This window comes from Sus scrofa, chromosome 3 (assembly GCF_054392235.1).
Source record: "Sus scrofa isolate SSC_HxYL_T2T_F1_AM1 chromosome 3, Sscrofa_HxYL_maternal_Yorkshire_Landrace_v2.0, whole genome shotgun sequence".
Taxonomy (NCBI): Eukaryota; Metazoa; Chordata; class Mammalia; order Artiodactyla; family Suidae; genus Sus; species Sus scrofa.
Genome location: NC_139385.1, coordinates 7,700,841 through 7,709,629, shown reverse-complemented (window position 1 = coordinate 7,709,629; position 8,789 = coordinate 7,700,841).

The following is an 8,789-nucleotide window of genomic DNA, read 5'->3' as shown; positions in this document are numbered from 1 at the left end:
CTGCTGTAAAAAATAACGTCAAATTTAGTGATTTAGAAAAGACAAGTTGGAGTTTCCTTGTGGTATGGCAGGTTAAGGAGCTGGTGTTGTCAGCTGGGTTAAGACTGCAGCTGTGGCGCAGGTTTGATGCCTGGCCCAGGAACGTCCACGTGTTCTGGAGGTATGAAGTCTGAATTCGGTCTTGTAAGGCTAAAATCAAGATGCCATAAGGGCTGCATTCCTTCTGGAGACTCTAGAAAAAAATCTCTTTTATTATTATTATTATTTTTTGTTTGTTTTTTTAGGGCTGCACCTGTGGCATATGGAAGTTCCCAGGCTAGGGGTCGAATAGGAGCTCAGCTGCCGGCCTACACCACAGCCACAGCAACTCAGGATGTGAGCTGTGTCTGTGACCTACACAACAGCTCACGGCAACACTGGATCTTTAACCCACTAAGGGACGCCAGGGATCGAACCCGTGTCCTCATGGATGCTAGTGGGGTTCATTAACCACTGAGCCACGATGAAACTCTTTTTCTTTATTTTTTGGCCATGCCTGGGGCATGCAAAAGTTCCCAGGCCAGGGGTCAAACCCGAGCCACCGCACTGACAATGCTGGGTCCTTAACCACTAGGCCACCAGGGAACTCTCCTTTTGCCTCCTTCTTATACGGACCCTTATGATTACATTGGGACCTCCTCATCTTGAGATCCTAAATTTAATCACAGCTGTAAAGTCCTTTTTAATCATGAAAGACAACATATTTACAGGTTTGGGGATGAGGACATAGATATCTGGGGGAGTAGGGATTATTCTGCTCACCAGTTTCCTAAGGGAAGAATCCTTCAAACCCTTCCTGTAGGCTGTACATACCAGCTCCCAGATCCTGGGCACCTACCAACCTGCAGCCCCCAGGCCATCACTTCACCACCACCAAAGCTCCTGCTGTTGCCACTACCCCCACAGGAAATGACACCAGAGCCACCTGTTGGCAAAGGAGTCTAGAAAGTGCAATTTACATGGTCTTAGCTTCAGCACAGAATGGATCCCAGAAGGGACAGAAACAAGTTGGGAGCTGAGAGCAGACAGGCAAAGTCCACTGCACCCATTCTCACCATTCATCTAGGTTTAACTTCCACGCAACAACAGCAACAACAAAAACACAGTATGCTTTCTCTGAAGACGATGCAAACCCTGATACAAATGAGATGCTTTCGCCCCTTTTCCACAAAGTTCCACCTGTCACTGCATTCACCATGGGGGGGTGAATTTCTCGTTCAGTTCCAATCTCACCAGTAAAGTCCATAACCTAAAATCTAAATTGTTTAAGTTAACCATTTCTGATGTAAAATGAATAACACTCTTTACATAAAATAATAAGAGACCCAGAAGAAAAAAGGCAGATTAGGAGTTCCCGCTGCGGCTCAGTGGTAAAGAATCTGACTCGTACCCATGAGGACATGGGTTTGATCCATGATTAGTGAATACACAGAAATAAACCCATAATACAAACAGGGAAGAAAATATGCATAGTTGCTATATGTCTAATTTCTATAGCTCATTGCATGACTGTGTCGGGGGGCAACTGGCTATCGATTTGGAAAGCATCAAACATTAGGTGGGTACTTTATACTTACAACAAAATAAACTCCAGGGAGCTCCTGTCGTGGCTCAGTGGTTAACGAATCCAACTAGAAACCATGAGGTTGAGGGTTTGATCCCTGGCCTCGCTCAGTGAGTTAAGGATCCGGCGTTGCCGTGAGCTGTGGTGTGGGTTGCAGATGCAGCTTGGATCTGGCATTACTGTGGCTCTAGTGTAGACCAGCAACTACAGCTCTGATTAGACCCCTAGGCTGGGAACCTGCAGGTGCCGCGAGTGCAGCCCTAGAAAAGACAAAAAATAAAATAAAATAAAGTAAAATAAAATAAAATAAAATAAAATAAAAAACTCCAGATGGATTAGAACTTTAAATGTAAAATACAAAATCATATGAGTAATAGAAGAAAAGAGGTATGATTATTTGTACACTGTGGGGAGTGGGAGATTACTAAGCATGGCACCTGAGGTAGGCAGCCATTGACCTGTCTGCCCAGCAGCATCCCCTCCTCTGAGGACCCCCCCACCCCATTCTCCCACTCCCTATTCCTGACCTCATCCTGCCCCGCCATCAACATACGGTTGGAACAGATATCCTCTCCTTATGTGAATCCTCTCCTTATGTGACAGAATTGCTGGCCAAGAGGCGAGCTCCTTATCCAAGCTGGGTTAATCACTCCCCCGGTCACCAATCTGAGTCGCCTTGAGATTCTTTGAATATCCCTCTTTGTTAATGAAACTGAGGAGATGTGTGTTCTGGCACTGCCTTTGGAGGTGATTCTAGCCTTCTATGAGAAAATAGATATATAGCCATCATGAGAAATAAATAGCCATCATGAGAAAATAAAGTCGATAAGGAGAGAAAAGCAAGTTGAGAGGCAAAGAGGTGGTGCCTACGTAGCTCCTGCCTCCTGTCATGTGGTCACACCCTTGTCCTTTGCAGTCATGTGAATTAATAAAATTCTCTTTTTCTGCCTAAGCTTATTTTAACTTGATTTCTGTCAGTTACAACCCAAACGATTCCTGAAATAGGAATCATAAAAATGGTAGGCTTTTTAAAAAAATAATTAAATCCTGTTAAAATCAGGGGTTTTCTTTCAATTGGGAAAGCTATTTTCTTTATTTTTTTCTAATTAAAAGACTGCATACACAGCAGTTCTGTGTGAAATCAGTTTTTTAAACAGAAAAAAAATACTTATAAAATTGAAAGACTGGTGAGAAAAATTGACAAGATAGATGAGAGTTACTTTTTGCTATTTCTCCCTCATGGTCCCAAGGTGGTTGCCACAGCTCCAATCATCTCCTCATACCATATCCAGAGGATGTAAAAGGAATTGGGCTGTCTTCTGTTCCCTTTTAAGAGTAATAAAATGTTCATAACTCTTTGTCCCCACCTCCATGCCCAGTTGACTTTTACATCTTTTCAGCCATCAGAGCATAAAGAATGAAATTACCCAGACTGGCTAAGACTTATGAAGACTCAACTACCTAGAATATGGTACCTGTGGGTTTTATGTAAGGTGAGCGGCTAAGCAAAACCAGGGCTCTGCTGACAGGGGAAAAATGGGACAGCTGAGATCCTAGGGGCAGCAGGATGAGAGATTTGAGTAGATAAACCATCAAATTCTGCCATGCTAGACAAAAAAACTTAAGTATCTAGAACACTCGTCTCTGAGATATTTTTCCTATTTCCCGGAAAGACTGAAGAGGCTGGTGAATTCCTTTTACGCTTCATGATGTTCCGATCACAATGTACTTACTCAAAGCATAAAACTAGGTCAAACAGAGGTGAGTTCAAGTCTCAACTTCACCCCGAACTACTTATATGCTTGGGGGCTTTTTAAAAACCTCTCTAAGCCTTCAGTTCCTTCCTACGTAAATGGTGGTAATTAATAATTGATCATTCGTGATAATAATGGACAATGATGGTCACGATACTAACCTTGTAAAGTCTGTGTGAGAGTTAAATGACTAATTATGCAAATAATGTATGAAGAACAAAACACTTGGTGCACAATCAACACTCGAGGCATGTTACATATCGGTATCATTCTTCTTCTTTTTTGCTTTTTAGGGCCGCATCCGCGGCATATGGAGGTTCCCAGGCGAGGGGTCAAATCAGAGCTACAGCTGCTGGTCTACACCACAGCCACAGCAACGGAGGATCTGAGCCACGTCTGTGACCTACACCACAGCTCACGGCAATGCCGGATCCTTAACCCACGGAGCGAGGCCAGGGATCAAACCTGAAACCTCATGGCTTCTAGTCGGATTCGTTTCTGCTGCGCCATGATGGGAATTCCTCATTATCATTATTCTTGTCATAATCTGAATTAAAAGAGGAAATGATGGAACTTAAACATCCATACGGGGCAAAAGCAACGAGTAAATAACAAGATAGCTTTATGGGGGTGCAATGAGCAAAGAAAACATTTTAGTGCAGAGCCATTAAAGGCACCTCTGATTATTTTCTAAGGACAGAGTCTAAGAACTTTGATTCCTGGTCCCACAGATAGTCAGAGGGCTTGTATATAACAGTGCTGGTAGCCCCAAAGTTCTAGACGTGTTGGCAAACAAACTCAGCGAATGAGATCAGCTGGCATCTGCCAAGAGTTTTGAAAGAACGCAATGGTAAAAGTGATGAGAGTACCACTCAGTGGAACGATTTACTCTTGCAAAGAGGTTCTGTGCTTAAGGACTGTCAGGCTGCTCTGAGCAAAGAAAAGTCTCTGAAGGCTTCCACGTTTGACTTCCGGGCTGTGAAAACTGGTGGAATGCATCCCGAAGGGGCGCATCCCAGAAGGGGTCGCCTGACATGAGACATTAGGGACCTTGGGGTGTTTCACTGTGAGTTCCCCAGGGACCTCTCAGTGGGAGCCATTTGAGCCCTGGGTTTATAGTAAGAATCTGTGTTTGACTCAGTCTTGTACCAGGAACATTAATAAGTTAGAGTCACTATAGACTGTATTTACCTAGAGAGCTTTTGGGCCACTGAGATGGTGTGACCTCAGGCCCCAAACTTTTGTGAGGGTGGCCTTGTTGTTGGGAATTTTCCAAAGCCTAAGGAGCCACATCCCCATCGTCTTCTTTGGTGTGGACTTATTCTTATTCCCTCTTCAGAATGTTGTCCCTTGAGGCGCCTAGCTTTAGGCAGAGGTCTAGGGCCCTCAGCTTTGTCTCCGGTCCCTCTTATGTGTGGCCTGTGAAAACCCATGCTCTGGACACCAGACTTCAACAGACACTTCAGGGAAGTTTTTAATTTTATTTTTAATTTTTTTTTTGTCTTTTTAGGACCACACCCACGGCATATGGAGGTTCCTATGCTAGGGGTCTAATCAGAGCTGTAGCTGCCAGCCTACACCACAGCTACAGCAACGCCAGATCTGAGCCGCATCTGTGACCTACACCACAGCTCACGGCAGCGCTGGATCCTTAACCCACTGAGCGAGGCTAGGGATCGAACCTGCAACCCCATGGTTCCTAGTTGGATTCGTTTCCACAGAGCCATGACGGGAACTCAAGGGAAGTCTTTTAAGTGTGTGATTATCCCTATGGATTGTCATTCCTGGCTTCCAAGGAATTCCCTTACTTTCCAAGCAGCTCATTCATACTTTAATAAAAGATGTCTTTTTCACGGAACCCATGATTTTCCAGGATGCTCTCTAAGGGGAGTGTCTCTGATCATCTTGTCTGCCATATGGACAGGAAGAGAAGTCCAGGAGGATGTTACATTAGGACTTGAGTCTGAAAAACTATAGATCATGTAGCAGGAATAAAACAGGCTTAATCATTAAATATTGGAACGTTGGAATGAAGAGGCTCGTGCAAAGTACAAAGGGACCAACACCTGGAGACAGTGCTCTGTAAAGAATCTAGTGATTTTATAGCTCTTATTCCAAGGGGATAGGCTGGAATAAGATGGAGAAGTGCGGCTGTATGAATGGGAAGCAGGAAAGGGCAGAGTCGGATGGACTTTTTAGTTGGTGAAGTACCAGACTCAAGTAATATTAACAAATTCGTATCAACTTTGAATGGAGTCTGCAGAGCCAGCTACTCCTGGCTTCTGTACTGTTCTTTCCTGTTCAACGCAGAGCGTCTTATGTGTGTTTTTAATGACCCGTTTCCTATTTTATCAATGTCATACTCGAGAACGGTGGTGTCATAAAGTTAGATTAACGCATGATCCCAAGCTCACACTGTTAACTAGCACGCTGAAGGCAGAAGAGCAATTTCTGCCCCTTCTCCCCCACCTCCCCTGAAAATCCACAAAGAGGGAATGGATGAGTTAAACTATAACGGGCCAAGTGTTCTGCATGTGGGTGGAAAAGTCTACAAAATATCCCTGTGCCACCATCCAAGATGGAACATAAGCCTGGAAAAAATAAGTATAGAAGGACTGCGAGTGGTGGATGTGGCTTTTGGACAGCAAAACAAGGTGAACAAGGCCTGGGGCTCTTCATGGCCTGTGAGCTTTAAGGGAGCCAAGAGTGAGTCGATCAAAATTAAATAAATCTCAGGCTCCGTGAGCAGCAGCACAGAGCCCAAACGAAGAGAGAGGCGTGTCTCCCTCTGCAAATGGTCAGGTCTACTGGGTGCAGGACTTTGCCTCTGGGCACGGAGACCAACAGGAGGGCAGCGAGGGGAGAGGCAGCCATTCGGGGAAGGAGAGATGGGAGATCCATTGAGTTCAGCAAGAGCAGGGTCTGCTTAGGCTGAAGAGGGGGCTTTGTGGAGCTGCCATAACAACAGTGTGTTGTCAGGAGGCTGGAATGTCCAAGATCAAGGTGTCTGCAGGGTGGGTTCCTTCTGAGGCCTCTCTCTTTGGATTCTAGATGGCCATCTTTTCCCTGTGTCCTCATATGGCCTTCCCTCTTTGCGTTTATGTCCTCTTCTTCTTCTTCTTCTTTTTTTTTTTTTGCCACACCCTTGCCATGCAGAAATTCCAGTGCCAGGGATTGAACCTGAGCCACAGCAGCGACCCAAGCTGCTGCAGTGTCAATGCCAGATATTAACCCACTGCACCACATGGGAACTCCTCATCTCCTTCTTTTAGGGAGCTGGTCCTATGGGACTAGGGCCTACCCTAGTGACCTCATTTTAATGACCTCTTTAGAGAGCTTCTCTCCAAACATAGTCACATGCTGAGATACCAGGGGTTAGGACTTCAACACATGCATTTTAGGGGCAGAAGATAGTTGAGCCTGTAACAGTGACTGGCTCTGGTCTCCTCATGCAGAAAAGGAAATGGATTTCTCCTTTGTGACCCCAACAGACAAAGCAAAGACCCTGTGGAGGAGGCCAATTCTCACTCACAACAGGAAAAACCTGTGTTAAGAAAGATAAGTGCTCAGCCTTTGGAGGGATGGTTTCAAAGATGGCCAAAAAGGAATTCAAGTGGTGGCTCAGGGCAAATGAATCTGACTGGCATCCATGGGGACTCAGGTTCCATCCCTGGCCTCGCTCAGTGGGTTAAGGATCCAGCGTTGCCATGAGTTGCGGTGTAGGTCAAAGACATGGCTCGGATCTGGCGTGGCTGTGGCTGTGGCTGTGGCATAGGCCAGTAGCTACTGCTCTGATTCGACCCCTAGCCTAGGAACCTCCATATGCTGTGGGTGCGGCCCTAAAAAGACAAAAAAAAAAAAAAAAGATGGCCACAAAGAGGGTGGGTGGTCTCTTTTTGGGAAAGTTGTATCTAAGAAAAGGCAGATGAGATGATCCCTTAATATGCATCTATCAGCCTGCGGTTCTTTGATGCCGAGTGTACACGATTGCAAAAATATCTCTCATGTTGCCCTTTAATGACAAAAGACCAGACCTGGCAAGTCATGGTTTTGAAATGGGGTACCATTTCTTCTGTCCTTAACATTTTGTTTCAACTTGAGGTGTAATCGACATATAATTGTACATTAGTTTCAGGTGTACAGCATGGTGATTGGATATTTATATATATACTGTGAAACAAGCACTAGTTAACATCAGTTACCACACACAGATACCAAATGGTCTTTTCTCATGATGAGAACTTTTCAGATCTACTCTCTTAGCAACTTTCAAATATGCAATGCAGTATTATTAAATATAGTTACGGATATGGATAAAGATACTAAATGTGACATCATTAAATATCATGATCAAATATGTAATGCTGCACATTACAACCCCAGGACTTATTTATTTTACAATTAGACATTTGTACCTTTTCTTTTGGCTGCACCTGTGGCACATGGAAGTTCCCAGGCCAGGGACTGAACCTGTGCCATGAGGCCCCTGCAGTGACAATGCCGGATACTTAACCCACTGTGCCACAAGGGAACTCCAAAATTTGTACCTTCTGACCCCTCTCCACTGCTACCCCTGACACCCCAACACCCCAGGCTCTGACAACCACCAGTCTGGTCTCTGTACCCATGAGCCTGGTTTTTGCTTTGTTTTGTTTAGATTCCACATGTATGTGAGATTGTATGGTATTTTCCTTCTCTGATTTATTTCACTCAGCATAATACCCTCAAGTTTCATCCATGTTATTGTTATTACAAATGCAAGATTTCTTTATTTCTTTTTTTTTGGCCATGGTGTTCAGCGGCTTGATTGGAATCTTAGTTCCCAGACTAGGGACTGAACCTGGGCCTCGGCAGTGAAATCAACAAATCCTAACCACTAGACCATCAGGGAATCCCCAAGATTTCATTCTTTTTGTGAGGTTTTGTTTTGTTTTGTTTTTTGTCTTTTGGGGGCCGCACCTGCGGCATATGGAGGTTCCCAGGCTAGGGGTCGAATGAGAGCTGTAGCTGATGGCTTACACCACAGCCACAGCAACGCTGGATCCGAGCTGCATCTGCAACCTACACCACAGCTCACAGCAACACTGGATCCTTGACCCACTGAGTGAGGCCAGGGATTGAACCTGTGCCCTCATGGATACTAGTCGGGTTCATTAACTGCTGAGCCACGATGGGAACTCCTCCTTTTTGTGGTTGAGCAACACTCCATTACACACATTTTCTTTATCCATTCATTCATTGATAAACACTTAAGTTGTTTCTATATCTTGGCTATGGTGAATAATGCTGCAATAGACATGGGGTGCATATATTTTTGAGTTAGTCAGGAGGAAGTCCTATCAGCGTGAACCTGAGTGTTCCTAGCTCTTGCCTCCACTTGTCCAAATGTCCAAATTCTGCAGGACCCTCTTTGAAATTCTATGACCCAACCT